The sequence below is a fragment of the Maniola jurtina genome, chromosome 24 (genome assembly GCF_905333055.1).
Source record: "Maniola jurtina chromosome 24, ilManJurt1.1, whole genome shotgun sequence".
Taxonomy (NCBI): Eukaryota; Metazoa; Arthropoda; class Insecta; order Lepidoptera; family Nymphalidae; genus Maniola; species Maniola jurtina.
In genome coordinates, this window is record NC_060052.1 from 1,902,409 (window position 1) to 1,922,724 (window position 20,316).

Below are 20,316 nucleotides of genomic sequence, written 5' to 3' on the forward strand. Positions count from 1 at the left end.
CTCTTATGAGAAAAGCAAATCTGTAAATTCTGTCGCTAGAATGCTGATATTTTCAGGATAAGATGTCCTTGGCAGATTTATTAAACGCACTGAGTATCAATTGTCTAGCTTTTATAGTTTCAGATTTATTGACAGTCAAAACTTCTAGTCTGTAATTCTAGGGTACTTCCCGAAGTCCTAGAAGACTGAAATTTGGTATGTAGACTAGAAATTGCATACAAACTACAGGAAAATTAAGAAATTGGAAATTTCCCCCCCTCTACGCCTCTTATGGGGGAAGCAAATCTGTAAATTCTGTCGCTAGAATGCTGATATTTTCAGGATAAGATCTCCTTGGCAGATTTATTAAACGCATTGACTATCAATTGTCTAACTTTTATGGTTTCAGATTTATTGACAGTCAAAACTTCTAGTCACAAATTCTAGGGTACTTTCTGAAGTCTTAGAAGACTGAAATTTGGCATTGAGCAGGAATTTCAAGAATTATGAACAACAGATAAATTAAGAAATCGGGTCCCCCTTCATCCCCTCGTATATGAGATGCATATCTGTAAAATCTGTTACTCGAATACTAAAGTTTTCAAGATAAGATGTCCGTGGCAGATTTATCAAACGTACCAAGTATCTGTGTTTCCTGAAGTCCTAAAAGACTGAAGTTTGGTATATCTGCTTCAAAATTGAGTTGCAAGATTCCACCCGAACAAACATATTTACATACGAGTACATTGCAAGTTGAATAAAAGCTTTTAAAAAAAGAGGTAACGATAGAGAGTGGGCCATGAAAATGATGTACCTACAAGAAAAAGATCCAAAAAAAATCTAGGGCACCTGCCAAAAAGAAATGAAATCCCACCAAAAACATTTCATGTAAAAAAATAGCCAAGACTCACAAGTTCATAATGTTTTCACTGTTAAAAAGTTATGAGATCTCTAGTAGAGCCAAGCCCCTAGCTGAGCTTAGATTTGTGCTGGCCATGGGAGCTATCCCAAGTCCAAAGTATATAGCTTTTAAATGTTCTTGACTATATGACATTTATAACAATAAATAACAAATCACTCTACTTACAAGCTCTGATTCTACAAACCCTATATCTTGGTAAAAAAGTACGGCTTGGCCGTTTACAGTTCGTGGATTTTTTATCTGAAATAACATTTAAGCCCGAAATAGCTTCTGCGACCATCACGAAGTACAATACAAATTAGTAATTGTCGAACAAACTATTCCTTATGGCCTTAAAATATGTTATGTCATGTATTAGTTTTACGAACATTAAACGGCCAAGCCGTCCTTTTTTACCAAGATGTAGGGTTTGTAGAATCAGAGCTTGTAAGTAGAGTGATTTGTTATTTATTGTTATAAATGTCATATAGTCAAGAACATTTAAAAGCTATATACTTTGGACTTGGGATAGCTCCCATGGCCAGCACAAATCTAAGCTCAGCTAGGGGCTTGGCTCTACTAGAGATCTCATAACTTTTTAACAGTGAAAACATTATGAACTTGTGAGTCTTGGCTATTTTTTTACATGAAATGTTTTTGGTGGGATTGCCCTTTCACAAAGCCATTGTTGGTCGCTAATAATAACTCTTAAATCAGGATATACCTGGTTCATTAATTCCTCTGAACTAAGAGCAATACTGCAAAATTCAGAATCTAAAGTGACCATGCCAGTTTGATCCTTTGCGATACGATCTTCTAATTAATAAAAGTGCAGCCACATATTGGTCAGCGTCTATGTCGTTGTGCAGATGAACACGCATATTTGTCGTCAGATTTAATTTATTCACATGCTCCAACAATGAAGATGTCTTTAGACACGCATTCATTTTATCTGCCGGTGTATCCTTAGTAATAACTGGTAGAATTTGCCGGAAATCACCAGCCAATAGAACCACCATCCCACCCATGATACTTTGGTTTCCACGAACATCTTTCAGTGTTTCTATTCAGTGCTTCGATCGCTCTTTTGTGAGACATTGTGCATTTATCCCAAACCAATAGCTGATACAACATACGGCCACGCTCACTATTTTTAGATATGTTACAAATTGGTGTCTCCTCATGAGATAACTTCAATGGTAACTTAAGCACTGAATGTGCTGTGCTTAAGCGGTGTGTGAACGTAGCGGCTATCCGACGCCACTGCGATTGCTATATCTTTGTTTTTCCGGATTTGTGCTAAGAGCAGATTTAAAAGAAATGTTTTTCCAGTACCTTCTGGAGCATCTAAAAAGAACCCACCTTTGCCACTGTTAATATGTTGTGAAATATTATCAAAAACATATTTAGGGTTGTATACATATATATGTTTAGGGTTCAAACGCGGGATGTTGTCTGCTAATTGTTGCTGCAAGGAAGCAATATCGTAATTATGTTCTTGTTATAAGCCACTAATGCGTGAAAAATTTGTTTATTTATTTATTGTATATTTACATAAATCTTACAACTATTTACATTGTATTCTTAGCGCCCTGAAGTCTTGGCGACTTGTCTGGGCGCTGCACATTCCTCTAAAAATTAATTATATGAAATACGGGTGAGACTACATAGTACAGTACATAGTACAGTAATTAGTATGCTATCCCGCGGGAAGTGTTCATTTTTTTGGGAGAAAAAGTTGCTTTTATTACTTATTAGGTCCTCAGCTATGTCTCTGCAAAAAAAGCGTCAATGCGTAGCTCTGTTGCGGCGTAATTTAATGACAAATGCGTGAACGATAGCATGCTATCCTGCAGGAACTGTAAATTTTTTTTGAAAGCAAAGTAGCTTATATCACTTTTTAGATCCTCAACTATGTCTATGCACACACATACATACATATACATATATTATAACGACAAATATGCGTTAAAATAGTATGCTATCCCGCGGGAACTATTTGTTTTTTTCGGAATAAGCGTAGCCTATATCACTTTCTAGGTCTTCAACTATGTCTATGCAAAAAGTGCCGTCAATCCGTAGCTCTGTTGCGGCGTTATTGAACGACAAATGCGTGAAAGATAGCGTGCTATCCCGCGGGAAATGTTTGTTTTTCCGGGATAAAAGTAGCCTATTTCCTTCCTGCGTAGCGTGAAAGCGTAGCAGACAGACAGACACACTTTCGCATTTATAATATGGATTACGAACTGGTTGAATGACATTTCTAATAGTTCAGTAGGAATACCTATGCTCTGTGAACCGGAAACGCCCGAGGCGGCCTTCATCACACCGTTATGGTTGGCGCACATTGTTTAATCACCCCCGAATTAATCCACCCCGAAAACATGGCGAATTTGACGCGACGTGACATATTATTCCAGCAAATGTTTCAATATTGGACACTCGGGCATCACACTGCAAACCATTATGGCTGGCGAACCTTGTTTAATCATCCCTGAATTAGTCTACTCCGCATTCTCGGAGTTCCCAGGACATTTTTGAAAATCTAAATCCACGTGGATAAAGTCACATGCATTAACTAATATTTAGATAAACCATTATTTTATGGTGACATTTTTAATACAGTTAATACCCAGTCGGTTTTAATTTTGAACTTTCAATTTACAGCAAATTTCATCACACCGTTATGGTTGGCGCACGTTGTTTAATCACCCCCGAATTAATCAACTCCGGTAACACGTTTAGTTCGATGCCGCGTGAAATATTATTCCGGCAAATATTTCAATATTGGACACATGGACATCAGGCTACATACAATACATTCCAAGAAATATATGCTTTTTAATATTCCTTTATATTGGTAAGTAGTTGGCATGATGTATGGCTGAGACCTTGAACTCAGTTCCCGATCGCTCAAGGCCTATCTGTCAGTGATAAATGAATTCCACGACACAAGAATGGAAGAGTCGGGGTTATGGATGCCTTATTTGCCCTTCATTCTCATCGATTATGCTTAGACATCCTTGTCATGTTGTGGCCAGAGTTTATTTTTTTATTCGACAAGTTAGGGTCAACCTCTCTGGCGATGTAGTAAGCGCTGTAATCTTATTAGTGGGAGGGTCCGGGTTCAATGTTTTGCGGCGATACAGGGATCAGGTCATCGCTAGATGTTGACGGTGGGTTTCTCTTTTGAGGCGATGCAAGGATCACGCCCTCGCTGGATGTTGTGCTTAGTTTTGAATTTTCAAGTTGGTAATCTAACCAATTTTAATCACAGTGTCTGCTATCAAGTCCAGTTTAGTTTCCTGCTTCTTTAACGGGATATTTCTCAGCTCAATACTGGATGCCCTGTGGCACCGAGATTTCCAATTTTTTCTTCAAGACTTAGATTAGTGACAATGTTGTTTTTCGTCCCGACTCCAAAATTTCCAGTCTAGACCATCATACTGTTGACAGATAAATTATTAAACTGTTAACTGAATGTCCATTGTATGTTGCTTGGCCTTATTGATGGAACTTTGCAGGTGCTCAAGTATTTTGTTTTGCTGGGTTTTGAATTCAGTGAACATTTCTTTCATTTCCAACATAAAATCGGACGACTTGATATCCTCTTCATGCGACTGCGTTTGCGCTCACTTCTGGTTGTGAGATCGCTATAGGCCTGCGTCATTTGTATAGGAGCCTTAGGTGAGGGAGACGACGAGTCCTCGCTCGGATATTTTGATCTGGATTCATACAGGTTTATGTGGTTTTGTAGGATTTAATGCCATGATTATGCCTTGAATGGACAGCGAAGAAAACGTAGCGTAGTTGTTACAGAAACAAACAAGGTGCCATGCCTTGGTTTCTGTAGTGACGCTATGCTTGAGCAGGATGATCAATTACCTGGCCACAAGAGAGTGAGTGAGTCAACAGGTAGTTGTGTCGGCGGCGCCGGCGCGTAGTGCATTTACAGCAGACATCTTGCAGGCCATAACGAACACTTGAGTTTTGTATTAAGGTATAGTTTCACTGTTACGATTATAAAAATACATTCGAGGAACTAATAAATGGAACAGTACGGTCCGTGAAGACGTGCACTCATCGCGGCGGATCCGAGAAAAGAGCTGACGGTGTGTTCACTTTTAAGGCGATGCAGGGATCACGCCATCACTGGATGGATGTTGATTGAGTGTCACAACAATGGATGGAGTGTCAATGCATTGGTCGACTTTCCCTGAAATCAACAGTACCCCATATTCGCGGTCTGAAATCAACCGGGTGTGGTATCCGAAATGGAATAAGAGTCAATTAAGATATCGTGTCCGAAATAGCTCGTGCTTGACGTTGATTTCAAAAGGCTGAATTTTACTGGAGATATGGATTCTTGCATGAAGACATTCTCTCTCACGGTGTTTAGGAGTGGAATGATGGACATAGTCAGTTTTAAAAAGTCGGATTTTTTCAGGGCTCCAGTTTTCAGGATGGTTTTCCTCGTACTGAACGTCACTGGTCACGCGCCATTCATCTAAATTAATAGATGTTTTGACAAGTCCCATCCCGTCCGCAAAAGCCCCGTCTTCATATTAGCCCAATCCTTGGTCGCGATGTCACACGTAGGTTATAAGCTCGAAAGGTGTTTCATACAAGGCCTTCAGCGACCTCTTGGACCCTGTACGACTTTTCTCCGCTTGCTGAAGTGTTCTGCGAACGTTAGTGAACGGCCTTAGCCCACGGCTTGGCCTTGTCTCTATTAGCGAATCGCGAAGGATTGCAAGAATGGTAGTCGCTTACAACACCGCATGGAAGTACGCTCGCAAAATATCGTTCGCCGTAGCATTTTCTTTGATGAAAACGTGCATTATCCTCTTCTTAATGTTTGGGATTATAATATACTGGTTCTCGCTGCAGATTTTTTTTATGGTTTTCAAATAGGACGCCCCTGGTGAATATTGTACTATGAGGGATCACGTCCTCACTGGATGTTGATGGAGTGTCACAACGACTGATGGAGTGTCGACGCATTAGTCGACTTTCCGTGAATTCAACAGAACCCCATATTCGCGGTCTGAAATCAACCGGGTGTGGTATCCGAAATGGAATAAGGGTCAATTGAGATATCGTGTCCCAAATAGCTCGTCCTTGACGTTGATTCTAAAAGGCTGAATTTCACTAGGATATGGATTCTTGCATGAAGACATTCTCTCTCACGGCGGTTTAGGAGTGAAATGATGGACATCGTCAGTTTTAAAAAGTCTGATTTTTTCAAGGCTCCTGTTTTCAGGATGGCTTGCCTCGTACTGAACGTTGTTAGTCACACGCCATTCATCTACAATTAAAAGATGTTTTGACAAGTCCCATCCCGTCCGCAAAAGCTCTTCATATGAGGCCACTCCTTGGTCGCGATGTCACACACGTAGGTTAGAAGCTCGAAAGGTGGTTCATACAAGGCCTGCAACGAATTCTTGTCCGACTCCAGTCCACTTGCTGAAGTGTTCTGCAAACTTTAGCGAACGGCTTTAGTCCCCGGCTTGGCCTTGTCTCTATTAGCGAATCGCCAACGTACGAAGTACGCTTGCTAAATATATTATCGTTGATCGTAGCATTTTCTTTGACAAAACATATATTATCCTCTTCTTCATGTTTGGGACTACGAGAGCGGCACTGAAAATTTCGGGAATCAAGGAAGTGACACAACATTACTATTTAAAAATGTATTTATTGCTTTACGAAGTATTCTCCGCGAAATTTGACACATTTTTCCATACGATGGAACCAATCATTGAAGCAACCATTCCATTCGGAAGTTGGGGTCTCCAAAATGGCCGTTTTGTAGGCGTCCACAGCTTCTTCAGGTGATGAAAATCTCTGACCACGCAATGTATTCTTTATTTTAGGGAAAGTACAGAAATCATTAGGGCTTAGGTCGGGGCTGTACGGCGGATGGTCTAATAATTTTATGTTTTCTTCCTCTAAAAACTCTTTTGTTCTATGCGCGGTGTGAGAACTCGCATTGTCGTGATGGAAGATGATGCGGCGGTTGCAGTTCTCTTTACGGAGTTCAGAAACGACCTGTGGCAAACAAATGCTAGCATACTATTCTGCACTAACCGTTCTTTGTCCCTCAAGAGGAATAGTCGCAACATGGCCGGTTTTGGAGACAAACGTGGCCACCATTTTTTTTGCAACACTTCGTGAACGAACAATTTTTGTTGGCTTTAACTCATTTTCGAACACCCAAACTCGTGACTGGTTTTTTGCTGGTTGCTGCTAGTGGAGTGGCAGTGGTGTCTCTCACACCAACTCCTTTAAGAACTGCCAGGGTAGCAAGGATGCACATAATGGTACTACAAAAGGCTTGTACGGTATTCCATGTTTGATAAATTATACAGTCGTTGCTCACACTGTTGGGATATCCTTGTGGCAGAAATTTTTTTTTGAAGATTCCCACAATGCTACTTGTCTTTCCATATTTCACCGTGACAACATTCGATTGGTCTGCAGGTTTAACATAATATATTTTCTGTGCTGAAGGGTTGTATTTTTCTTGTAATAAAATCTCTCCATGCGAATTCATTGTAAATACTTGTACTACTACTTTGTTTTTTGCTGGTTAAAATACTATTTTCCTTGATGTTAATTCGAAATTCGAATGGTAACGTAATAATTTTACAGTATATATAAAGAATTCTGTGGATATACGGTTTTAACTTGTAAAACTAAATTCCACAGCTTTAAAATCAACTTGCTAAGCTTTAAAAATCCGGTTCGAAGGACCGATTTGGGTGTGAATTGTGATGCAATGCACCTTGTTTGTGGACTGTTTTACTGGTTTTGGACCGCAAAATAATTGAATATCACATCATCTCCTATACCAACTCCTGGCCAGGGTGGCCAGGATGCCCATAATGGTGCTTCAAAAGGTTTCCCATGTTTGATGAATTATATAGTCCTTGCTCACACTGTTGGGATATCTTTGTGACAGTATTTTTTTTTGAGGTTTCAGACATTGCTACTTGTCTTTCCATATTTCACCGTGACAACAATCGATTGGTCTGCAGGTTTAACATAATATATTTTCTGTGCTGAAGGGCTGTATTTTTCTTGTAATAAAATTTCTCCATGCGAATTCATTGTAACTACTGTGTTTTTTGCTGGTTAAAATACTATTTTCCTTGACTTAATTCGAAATTCGAATGGTAACGTAATAATTTAACAGCATATATAAAGAATTCTCATTGGGTATAGGTTTTAGCTTGTAAAAATAAATTCTACAGCTTTAAAAACAACTTGCTAAGCTTTGAAAATCCGGTTCGAAGGACCAATTTTGTGGCTGTGAATTGTGATGCTATGCACCTTGTTTGTGGACTGTTTTACTGGTTTTAGCACTATCACTTCAACACACTACAGTTAATTGAATGTTTATTATCAATGCGTGTTGCCTGTTGCACCGCGAATGAATCCAAGTGCGCAACGCGGCGCGCAGCGAGGCTTGGTTCCCCGCACCCCACCGCCACACACACCCTGGTGTAGTGCAGGTGCACTAGACATCCTGCTCGCGCTAGTAGATAGTTTGGTATGAAGTCTAGAGGCAAGGAGCGCACCACAAAGCTTGAGTCTGGGGATTGTGGTAGGCTTTAAAGGCACCACTTTTTTATAGAAGTTAGAAGACTAACTCGTATGTGTGTGCCATTTGCGTCGACCGCTCTCACGAAGCTTTGTTGATTTGATCTCACGAAATTTGAAAAATACTAAAACTACAAGACAAGGCAATTGGTTGTTGGATTGTGTTAGGATAGTATAATAAACTAGCTGACGCCCGCGACTTCGTCCGCGTGGATTTAGGTTTTTCGAAATCCCGTGGGAACTCTTTGGTTTTCCGGGATAAAAAGTAGCCTATGTGCTAATCCAGGATATTATCTATCTCCATTCCGAATTTCAGCCAAATCCGTCCAGTAGTTTTTGCGTGAAAGAGTAACAAACATACACACACACACACACACACACACACACATACAAACTTTCACCTTTATAATATTAGTGTGATGATGTGATAATAAGTTTTGGCTAGCGTTCTGGTTAGGGTGTAACCCTATAAGGGTCGTTAAATGAGGCCCTGTCTCATGCCACATCGATGCACTAAGTCGCTCTGGCGTAAATGAAGCTTTGAAACCAATAGACGGTCCTATTCTGTAAGCTGGGCCATCATTCTTGCGATTTTGAGAGCGGATTGCGAACCGCTCGGTCGAATCCCGCCGGGGATTTGGAGGGATTATAAATGGCGGTCATTTCTTTCAGCGGCCTCTAAAATGAGCCGATATTTTATTGACCTCAGCTTAGAGCCTTTAAGAGGGGATTTGGTCGCTGAGCTATTTGCCGACGAAAATCTATCAAGTCTATTTTATTATTTCTAAAAAATTCTAAATATTATGAATGAATGAATAAATCAATATACTTTTATTGTACACCACAAATTTAATATAGAAAATACACATCTTGCTTATTCATCAAAAAAAAAAACTATTCATTCTGTCATCACAAACGACCAATAAATTTAGTTTATTTTGCCCCACGATTATTGTTTTGTCGAAGCTATCTCGATATGATACATATTATATTGCTTGATATTTGAATTTAGGGCATCGTTCGTTCATTCCGAATGGGCTTTCGGCAAACAAGTTTGATCAAAGTTATTAGCTGTGTAAAAACGCTCCGGTTATTCAAAGGAATTCAAAAATAGCCACCATGATCCAAACATCATAGTAGCTGATCGTTCCTCACTGTGCTAGGGACAATACCCAGAGAAATTTTCATCCATACTAATATTATAAATGCGAAAGTGTGTCTGTCTGTCTGTCTGCTACCTTTTCACTGCCCAACAGTTTAACCGATTCTGACGAAATTTGGTACAGGGTTAGCTTATATCCCGGGGACGGACATAGGCTACTTTTTATCCCAGAAAATTCCCACGGGATTCCTAAAAACCCATCCGCTTAACCGATTTGTATGAAATTTGTTACCGAGGTAGCTTACGTCCCTGTAATTGACATAGGCATTTTATCCCGGAAAATCAAACAGTTCCCACGGGATCTTTAAAATCTAAATCTACGTGGACCAAGTCGCGGGCATCCTCTAATTTTTTGAGGTTACAAAGATCAGGCACGCGCTGGCTCTTATTCCATTACGTCATATCCGTTCCAAGATCGGGTAATAATAACTCATTCAATACATTTTATTTCCTATACGAAACAATCTCAATAATATTATAATGAATAAATTATACACAGCCGAGCGATTTCCTTGACTCACTTATCGATATTCGGTAGGAATCGAGTCATTCTTCATCCCTCGGAGTCAATAATAACCATTTATTATGATTTATTCGTTGAAGTTAAGAAGATTTACATACAAATGTTTAAGACCGAGTAACTTTGAAAATGCTTTGAAATTAAGTAAGTACCTACTTATATATTTTTAAGGAAATATGGCAAATTACAGACAATTCACTTCTACAACGTTATTAGAGCAAAATTATGTTTGTATGGGACGTGCGTCGAAAAAAATATTATAAAAAATTGGTCAAGTGCGAGACGGATTCACACACGAAGGGTTCTGTACCATCATACGCGAAATAAATAATTAGTAGCATTTTTTAATCTTTTAAATTTTCTTGGTGGCCGTTTTTGTTATAGCTGCAATATTAATGCTATATGCTATAAAATGAGAAGTTGCGGGAAAAGGCTAGTAATCTTATCATATCACAATAGTTAGGCTTTAATACAAAAAAAGTATCTACCTAGTTTCTCAAAACTAGAGATATCCTGAAAAAAATCGGCCAAGTGCGAGTCCGACTTGCACACCGAGGGTTCCGTACTCGGTATTTTTTTCCGCATTTTACACGATAAATCAAAAACTGTTATGCTTAAAAAGGAATAAAAATCTGTTTTAGAATATACAAGTAAAACCCTTTCCTATGATACCCCCACTTGGTATAGTTATCTTACTTTGAAAATTGAAACACGGTTCCCGGTTTTCAGATTTATGCCTTTACTTGTGCTATAAGACCTACCTACTTTTACTACCTATTTCATGATTATAGGTCAACGGGAAGTACCCTTTAGGTTTTCTTGACAGACACGACGGACGGATGGACGGACGGACGGACGGACGGACGGACAGACAGACAGACAGAGAGACAGACAGACAACAAAGTGATCCTTTAAGGGTTCCACTTTTCTTTTTGAGGTACGGAACCCTAAAAATGATAGAAAGGCAAGAATGCTCGTATATTTTTTTACAAGACAAAAAATATGAGATTTTTAAGACAAAAGGACAAAATAAGGGAGCAGTAAACGGTAATACAGTCTATCCACGTACCGAACTATTTTTATGGGAAATCTTTTCGCCGATTTCAATTCAATAGTCCTTCGGGAAGGCAATAATCGCATTCTATTATATCTATAACCTGCCACCCGTATTGTGGGACCCTTTTTGTGGGAATAAATTGTCAGTTCTTATAAATAACTACGCTAAAATAGTAATAACTAGATGGATTTCGTCACACTAATATTATAAAGGCGAAAGTTTGTATGTGTGTGTGTGTGTGTGTGTGTGTGTGTGTGTGTGTGTGTGTGTGTGTGTGTGTGTGTATGTTTGTTACTCCTTCAAGCAAAAACTACTGGACGGATTTGGCTGAAATTCGGAATGGAGATAGATAATATCCTGGATTAGCACATAGGCTACTTTTTATCCCGGAAACCCAAAGAGTTCCCACGGGATTTCGAAAAACCTAAATCCACGCGGACGAAGTCGCGGGCGTCAGCTAGTTTTTTTATAAATCCCGTGGGAATCTTCGATATTCCGGGATAAAAAGTAGCCTATGTCCTTCCCCGGGATGTAAGCTAACTCTGTACCTTTCATCAAAATCGGTTAAACCATGTTGGGCTATGAAAATCTAGCGGATGAAGTTGCAGGCTTGTCATTCGCATCAATTATATACTCTACTCAAAGGAGCTCTTCTCAGACTTAGGCGCGTTTGGAACCCTCATAGCTTTAGTTTTAAGTTACGTAATTAATTATCACCACTATATCGTACAAATGTAACAATTTCGACCATCAAAAGGAGTACAATTGTACCTACACAATTGTACATGGATGGATGTATGGATGTTTGTTTATCTTTCACACAACAATTTACTGGACAGATTTGGCTGGGAATGAAAAATTATACTCTGGATTAACACATAAGCTACTGTTTATCCCGGAAAATCAATGAGTTTCCACGGGATTTTTAAAAACCTATATCCACGGAACGAAGTTGCGGGTATCAGCTGGTAGTGAAATATAGATCCTTTTTATAGAAGCGACGAAACGACGTATCATTTCGGCCATTCCCTTTCACCGTTATACAGATATCGTATAGCTGGGTAGGCACTCTATCACTGCATGGCAGCGAACATGTTTTGTCCATCTATTTTGGCGTTCCCAACTAAAACCATCCTTTTTTTAGGGTTCCGTACCCCAAAAGGAAAAAAGGAAACCTTATAAAGGATCACTTTCTGTCTGTCTTTCTGTTGTCTGTCAAGAAAACCTATAGGGTACTTCCCGTTGACCTAGAATCATGATTTGGCAGTTGTTAGGTCTCACAGCACAAGTAAAGGAAAAAATCCGAATTGTGAATTTGTGGTTAGTTGTGTGGTGTGGAACGAAAAAAAATTAAAATGTGTTTATGAAGAAATGATTAGTATTTTCAAGTTTCTAAGTAAATTACCGTGTATACCAAGTGGGGTATCATTCTAAAACATATTTTTATTTATTTCTATGCATTTAAAAAGTTTTAAGTATAGAATGTACCAGCTACTAGTAATGGATAATTAGTTTTTGATTTATAGTGCAAAATGTCGGAAAAAATACCCGAGTACGGAACCTCGGGTGCGCGAGTCTGATTCGCACTTGGCCGGTTTTTTTTATTATGAACAGAAATAAAAGAGTGTCAAAACCGTAACGAAAATACTCATCAACTCTTTGGTTTATTTTTATCCATCGAGTGTAAATAAACCAATGAACTAATTACTTAGCTAATCTAGCTGATTCCCGCGACTTTGTCCTTAAAATCCTGTGGGAACTCTTTATTTCCAGGATAAAAAGTAGCTTATGTCACTCTCTAGGTCTAAATGACCATAATGAAGGAATACGATGACCTTTCAATTTAGATCCCGAAATTACTGGGTCGCTCCCACATACCCCCTTTAAAAAAGTAAAAATTTACCTTGAAATTTTAGAATCGTAATACCTCAGGAATGGTGATTCTTAGGGCAATAAGTGTAAGGACAATTTTTGTAAATAATCATATGATCTACAATGTTTGTTTGAAATATTTTATGATAAAACTTACCGATTAGCTGGAAAAGGCAAAAATCCCATTTTCGTGAACGTTGACCTTGAATATACTTTTTTTGTAAATGTGAGATCGGGATGTGTGATGGGGACTTTTCACAATTCATTTATGTTGGTGTTCCAAACATTCGTACCAATTTTTAGCTATCTGCGAACTATTTTTTTTTTTTTATTCACTATAGGTAAGCGCTTGACCACAATCACACCTGATGGAAAGTGATGATGTGGTCTAAGATGGGACGCGTTTACCTAGAAGGTGCCTATTCACTCTTGTTTTAAAGATACCCGGATTGTAATTGGTAGGAAATACTGATCGCGGATTTTACATTGAATGTCTTTTTTGACCGGACCATAATATAATTTCAGAGGTCCGAATTTGCCTTTAAGTTTCCTCCGTGCCTCGGAGAGCACGTTAAGTCGTCGGTCCGGTTATTATCACTAACATCTGACAATAACTGTAAACTAACCTAAGAGTCGAAATTTCGTTCTCTTAGTCGAGTTGTATGCGGAAGGTTCTGGGAACCCATAGCATTATTATTCGAAGAGAACTCCTATTATTATAGGATTAATGGAAAGAGGTTACGAGCCTCAGTGATGAGGAATACGACTTTAGAGAGAGAGAGTTAATATAATTTATATCCCATATTGAAAAGTGAGCTAGGTTACTGAACCCAATATGAGCGTTAATTGTTTACGTTGGAGGTCGATCGAGCACCGACAGAATTATCGACCCGATGTGAAATGTTATTGCATAGAACGTACAGTGTTTTGATACTAAGGTACAAAAACGATATGATGTTACTTATCTAAATATGTATATAAAAGGAAATGGTCTGACTGACAAACTGATCTATCCACGCACAGCTCAAACTACTGGACGGATCGGGCTGAAAAGCACACAGATTATTCGAGATAGCTAGTAGCTATTTTGACGTAGACATCCGCTAAGAAAGAATTTTTGAAAATTCAACCCCCAAGGGGTAAATATTGTGAGGTATAATTGGAGGTTGAAATTTGTGTTGCCCTACTCAGACGAAATCAAATTCGTTTTTTCAGATGAAATTCACCTCGTAAATGCGAAAGTGTTTGCTGGTTTCTTGGTTTATTGGTTTGTCCTTCAATCACGTCGCAACGAAGCAATGGATTGATGTGATTTTTTGAATGGCTATAGCTACGGTCGTCATTTACCACGAGATCAAAGGATCGGACTACTGTATCTCTCCTTATACTGTGACACAACTTTGTTGAGTGGGACATGTTGTTAAGAATAGCCATCCATCATGGCGTCTCGCGTTATTGCTTTAGTTGAAACTTCTTAAGTTCTGGCATATCAGGCCGCTGCCAGACATCGCTAACATTAAGAGGGCTCCCTCCGTCACTCGTTTCATACAATCGTAGTTCCAATTTCATTTGAATATTAAGCAACCAAAGTCCATGAAATTTTGCAGACATATTCTAGAAACTAATATCTATGTCTGTGGTTTTCCAGATTTCTGTTAAAATATTCGGTTTCAAAGTTACGCGGTCTTAAAAATTTTCATACAAATCTATGAGCCCCTGTAATTTTAAAACTACATATTTTTAGAAAAATCTAAAACACCACAGACACAGATATTAGTTTCTAGAATATGTCTGCAAAATTTCATGGACTTTGGTTGCTTAATATTCAAATGAAATTGGAACTACGATTGTATGAAACGAGTGGAAACAAGTGACGGAGAGAGCCCTCTTAAGGCTACCGCAAACCACAGACTATTGATCCGTCAATAGTTTGCTCGCCAAATCCATCATATAAAGTCTTTAGAAACATGTTAAACTAGCTTATTTACCGCGACTTCATCCCTGTAGACTACCCAATTTCCCCCAATACCCCCTAGGGGATGAATTTTCGAAAATCTTTTCTTAGTGGATCTCTCCATCATAATAGCTCATGCTGAATTTCAGCCCGATCCGTCCAGTAGTTTGAGCTGTGCGTTGATAGATCAGTTAGTCAGCTTTTCCTTTTTAACCCCCGACCCAAAAAGAGGGATGTTATAAGTTTGACGTGTGTATCTGTGTATCTGTCTGTGGCACCGTAGCTCCTAAACAGCTAATGAACCGATTTTAATTTAGTTTTTTTTTTTTTTTGTTTGAAAGGTGGCTTGATCGAGTGTTCTTAGGTATAATCCAAGAAAATCGGTTCAGCCGTTTGAAAGTTATCAGCTCTTTTCTAGTTACTGCAACCTTCACTTGTCGGGGGTGTTATAAATTTTTTATTTACACTTGTATAATATGTAGATAAATTAAGAGAATCTGACGGAGCTTGCAATCTGTTTATATTGTTACAGGATACTTGTAACTAGTATTGTATTTATTGTATTTACAATATTCTAAAACTATTTACATTGAATTCTTAGCGCCCTGAAGTCTTGGCGACTTGTCTGGGCGCTGCACATTCCTTTAAAAATTAACTGTATGATATACGGGTGAGACTACTCAGTGTACTACTACTACTCGGGTGAGTGAAATTTGTATGGTAGGATAGCTTTGTAGATAAGATGGAATTGTAGAATTGTAGGATAAGATAGGGTACGATGAGGCTGACATACCCAGTGGCGTGCACAAGGTTTAAAACCGGGGTAAGCATTAAGGTATGAACTTATTTTCTGGCAGGTCACAATAGAAAATAAGTGTTGATTTATTACAACCAGTGTAGGCAGTACTTTTATACCTCTATGAGCTGCACGCCTCTGGACATACCGATATGTAAAAGCCTCTAAATAAAAGATTTAAAAAAAAAAATAAGAGAAAAAAGAGAAAAATTAAAAAAAAAATTGTTCGTAGTGCTCTTTGAAAACGTAGTTTGGATAAATTAACCAATGAAACTCAATGAAAGGGGATACATTCTAGAAATTAATATGATCTGTGTCTATGGTTTGCTAGATTTAGATAAGGATTTTTGAAAATTCAATTCTACAGGGGCTGAAATTTGTGTAGCCCACGCGGACAAAATCGCGGGCATAAACTAGTCTAGACTCTCGTAAAATAGCGTTCTATTTTAAAACTCGTTTAAAAATGGAGACAATTTTGTACCGTAAATAGGAAGTTAAAAACTTGAAGCACTTCGCAGTCGCCGTGAGCAGGCATAATGAGTGGAACCTAGTTACCAGCCTTACTTTTTACAGAGAGCTATTTTAGGGTCCCGTAGGCAAAGATCGAATGGTAACAAGATAAAGTTTAAAACTAAAACCCGACTGCGATCGTCTTAATAACATTGAAATATTTTTGCTGAAGTTTCCGAAGTTAGCGTATTACTGAGCTTCCGTTGTCCTCCCATCTATCTGTCTGTCAGCTAACTGTATCTCATGAACCGGTAGAGAATAGGTAGAGAGTTGAAATTTTCACATCATATATTTCCTATTGGCGTTATAATAACAAACACTTAATAAAAAACCAAGGTAACGAATTTCAAAATGGCTGCCATGCAAATAATGTAATCAACGGTACGATGGTACGGAACCCTTCATATGCGAGTCCAACTCGCTCTTTTCAGGTATAAAACGTTCGAGGGTTTTTTCAGTGTGAAACGTTGCTTGAATGTACAATACAACTAATTAGAAACTGAATCAAGTAATGGTCAGAATAATATATATTATTCCTTTTTAACAACATTTGCCATGATACGAGTAAGTAATTAGGCACAATACAATGAAAGCCTTAAGTGGTCAAAAGCCGATTCACACGCGCACACGTACACGTGACACGTGCGTGGTGACGCGCGTGAATCTGTACATAACTGCATGCATTACGTCACGCGAACGTACACGCTACGCAAGCGGTATGCCATGTCTCATACAGTTCCATACATTACAACAAAATGGTACGAGCTAAGTCTACGCTTACGCGACGCATACGCAGCCTGTGTGGCCGGCACTTAAAACTTCGGTTTTCAATTCGGAAGAAGCGAAAACTGATTAACCCGACACCATGTACCTAGTCTTGGGCGTCCTCTGGTGCCATTGGTGATGGGCGAGGGTGAGCATTGCTCGCCGGAGATATGGAAGGCGAGGAGCGTGGAAAGGGAACTACCCTCCCGTGAACCCTGACCTCCAAGAGGACCTGTGGATGATGGACACAGGGTGGTCCATCCTCACAGTAGCTTCCACGTGACTGGTGGCATCCATGATGGATTTTCCTCACAAAAAAGTTGTATACGGATAAATGCAGATTAGTAATAAAACACAAACTAATAGGGTCTTGGACTGCACAGATAAAATGAAATGATATATTTTTGTATAGCGGTAGTTTATGTGACTAGAATTCATTATTATAGATAATAATTTACAAAAAATAAATTTTTCTTTATTTTTAACATAATGAATTATTCACGTCGTCGCGTCGACGTCACGAAGTGTGAACGGCAATATTTTTTTTCAGCTTTTTAACATAAAAATAGAATATTTAAAATATTTTTATCCCTTGAGACGTCATTAATCGCCATCCGTACAGCATCTCTTTTCCCAAAATGATTATCCGAGTTATGGTTCGTTTGAGAGTTACGTGAGGTGAGGCTTCAATGCGCTACGACTGTGCTTGCTACGCCGGAGGCTACGCTACGGAGCTTACGTTACGTTCAATACGAAATGTTACGATTTATTCACTTTAGTGAGTTTCATAAGCGATGCGAAGATTTCTTTAAAAAAAGTAGGTAGCTTTAAATAAAAATGTAGTATAAAGGTGTATATGAGATGGCGTTAATGAAATAATAGCAAGTGGCGAGGTGGCGCTCTTAATAATATGTACGTAACATATTAAGAGCGCCACCTCGCCAAAAAACTGGCCCACCAGTTTGACGAGTTAAGAACATTGTAGAATTTAGATGAATAAATAAATTAAAAAAAAAAGTGACAGCAAGGGAGAGATCAAGTACTTTCTGTTAATGTTGTGAGAGTTCTATTCCCGAAGAGAAAGCTCTCTGGACTAAGCCTCCACTGTCCATCCATCTGTCTGTCACCAGGCTGTATCTCGTGAACCGCAATAGGTAGAGACTCGAGAGTCACAGAATGTGTATAGCCATTATAACAACACATAATAAAAAATGAAAAATGGCCGCCATGAATTTTAAATAGTGTTATTTCTTTTACGATGGAAGACTCTTCGTGTGCGTTGGATCAGCTAATAAAATAAATTCTATTTTATTTCATTCCATTCTAATATAACAATGTGACAGAACATTAAACATAGGACGAGCTATAGTTAAGCCATTATGAAAGTGCGAACTGTGCGATCATAGGGTTGTGAGAATGCCTCAGAAGACATTATCGATAAAGGGATGCCGTTCGGACGAAGCAATTTCACTCTCACCACCTACTTCGACCGCCCGTTGTGCAAGATCTTTTTTTTCACATGCAAACTGTGGAATCGACTCCCTTCTGCGGTGTTCCCATTATATTACAACATGGGGTTATTCAAGGGGCGGACCAACACATTCCTGAAAGGCCAGCAACGCATTGGCGATTCCTCTGGTATTGCAAAATGTTCACGGGCAGCGGTAATCACTTAACATCAGGTGATCCGCCTGCTCGTTTGTTAGCTATTTTTAATTAAAAAAAAAAAACACCAGAGCATCAGGTTCCACTTCCACAAGACCTATAAGTGTGAGCGAGAGGTTTGATAAAAATGATTTATGACACGATTCGCATGTTCATAATGGCTGAACTATAACTGAAAGTGTTGTAACAGCTGCAATTTTACTCATAGTTTCCCCAACAGTATCATGGCTGCAATAATGTTCCATGATTTTGCAAACTAATTGGATTTTGCTCTCTGAAACCCGTGTGTCAATTTAATATCGTACGAATATTTTAATTATATCGGTAGCAGGAAATAAAATAATATTTGAAAATATATTTTCAAATTTAAAGGTGTTTTATTTGAATAGAATCTTCTTTTCTACTGTTTGGGATATGTACTTAGTGAAACGAACCCCTATTTGGTTGAAAGCAGCACGTCGTCATTATCTTCTTCTAAATACTTATATAAAAAAGGAAAGGAAAAACTGACTGACTGACTGATCAATCAACACACAGCTCAAACAACTGAACGGATCGGGCTGAAATTAGGCATGCAGATAGCTATTCTGACGTAAGCATCCGCAAAAATGATTTTTGAAAATTCAACCCCTATAAGGACGTTTGTGAACTCATTATACCTAGGTGCACCGAAGTACGCCGCGCATAATCTTTACTCGTGTTTTGTTTTCAATTTTGAGTCTTAAGCTGAGAAATATAGAGCGCACATTTACTTAGCATAGACTTAAGACACTGTTAAAACGAGACAGCCTTATATCACTGGCATAACTGTGTCTCGTTTTAACTGAAACTTGAGCAAAGTCAAAGTAAGCTCTATTGATCTCAGGCTTTATTATCAAAAAAAAATCGGTTGAAGTCGAGTTCACTCTGTCTGTATGCGTTGACCCTAATAGTTTATAGATAAGTAGTTTGTAGATAAGTAAGTATTCTACGTAATAATATGTACTTGTACGTTCGCTCTACATAATTTGTGAATCAAATATCCATCATTAAAGCCAAATCTCATAATGGAATATCAATGAGATGGAAGCTCACGGAGCGCCGATATCGAATATTTGTTGAATATTCACATTCAAATGAGGCATAATCTATTATTACGTAGTTATGTGGATAATGGTATGCAGCAGTGAATATTTTACAAGGAACAAAATAATATACAAGTGTAAATTAAAAATTTATAACACCCCCGACAAGTGAAGGTTACAGTAACTAGAAAAGAGCTGATAACTTTCAAACGGCTAAACCGATTTTCTTGGATTATAAAGAAAACGGGGGTAAAAAGAAAACTTAAAATGTAGGTTAGGTACTAAAACGCGGTCTTATCGCTAAATAGCGGTCTCTTCCAGACAACCGAACAAATGAACAATACCTACAAGAAATGTGCGAGTCTGATTCACACATAACTTATTTTTATTTAAGGTTGGTTAAAAGTATAACTCTCATATCACGTAGTTAGTTACTAAAGCTTTGGTAGATTTGAGCTTAAGAGGG

At 38.6% G+C, this 20,316-nt stretch overlaps 1 long non-coding RNA gene across 1 annotated transcript; it reads left to right on the forward strand.

The window, feature by feature from the left end:
- The first annotated feature begins 1,091 nt into the window (after positions 1 to 1,091).
- Positions 1,092 to 13,306, forward strand: LOC123877663. The gene is made up of 3 exons (XR_006798639.1): positions 1,092 to 1,104; positions 1,302 to 1,308; positions 13,182 to 13,306. It is a non-coding gene; the product is annotated as an uncharacterized LOC123877663 (long non-coding RNA).
- Positions 13,307 to 20,316: the final 7,010 nt, after the last annotated feature.